The sequence below is a fragment of the Limulus polyphemus genome, unplaced genomic scaffold (genome assembly GCF_000517525.1).
Source record: "Limulus polyphemus unplaced genomic scaffold, Limulus_polyphemus-2.1.2 Scaffold155, whole genome shotgun sequence".
Classification (NCBI taxonomy): Eukaryota; Metazoa; Arthropoda; class Merostomata; order Xiphosura; family Limulidae; genus Limulus; species Limulus polyphemus.
Genome location: NW_013665765.1, coordinates 855,244 through 855,538, shown reverse-complemented (window position 1 = coordinate 855,538; position 295 = coordinate 855,244).

The following is a 295-nucleotide window of genomic DNA, read 5'->3' as shown; positions in this document are numbered from 1 at the left end:
TTTGAGGAAGCTACATGATTATACTGAATACGCAAGCTAATTAATTATACTGAATATTCGAAAGATACGGAATTAAGAGGAAAACAACAGTTCAAGGTCGAGACATTCTTAGTGATTATTGACAACCGAATTTCCCAGATAAGAAAAAAGACGAGAGGCATATAGAAAGATACATGACATATCTGGCTGTGTCATAAATTTGTGGGAAAGTAGCTTTCGGCCCGGCATAGCCAGGTGGTTAAGGCACTCGACTCGCAATCTGAGGGTCGCAGGTTCGAATCCCCGTCCCACCAAA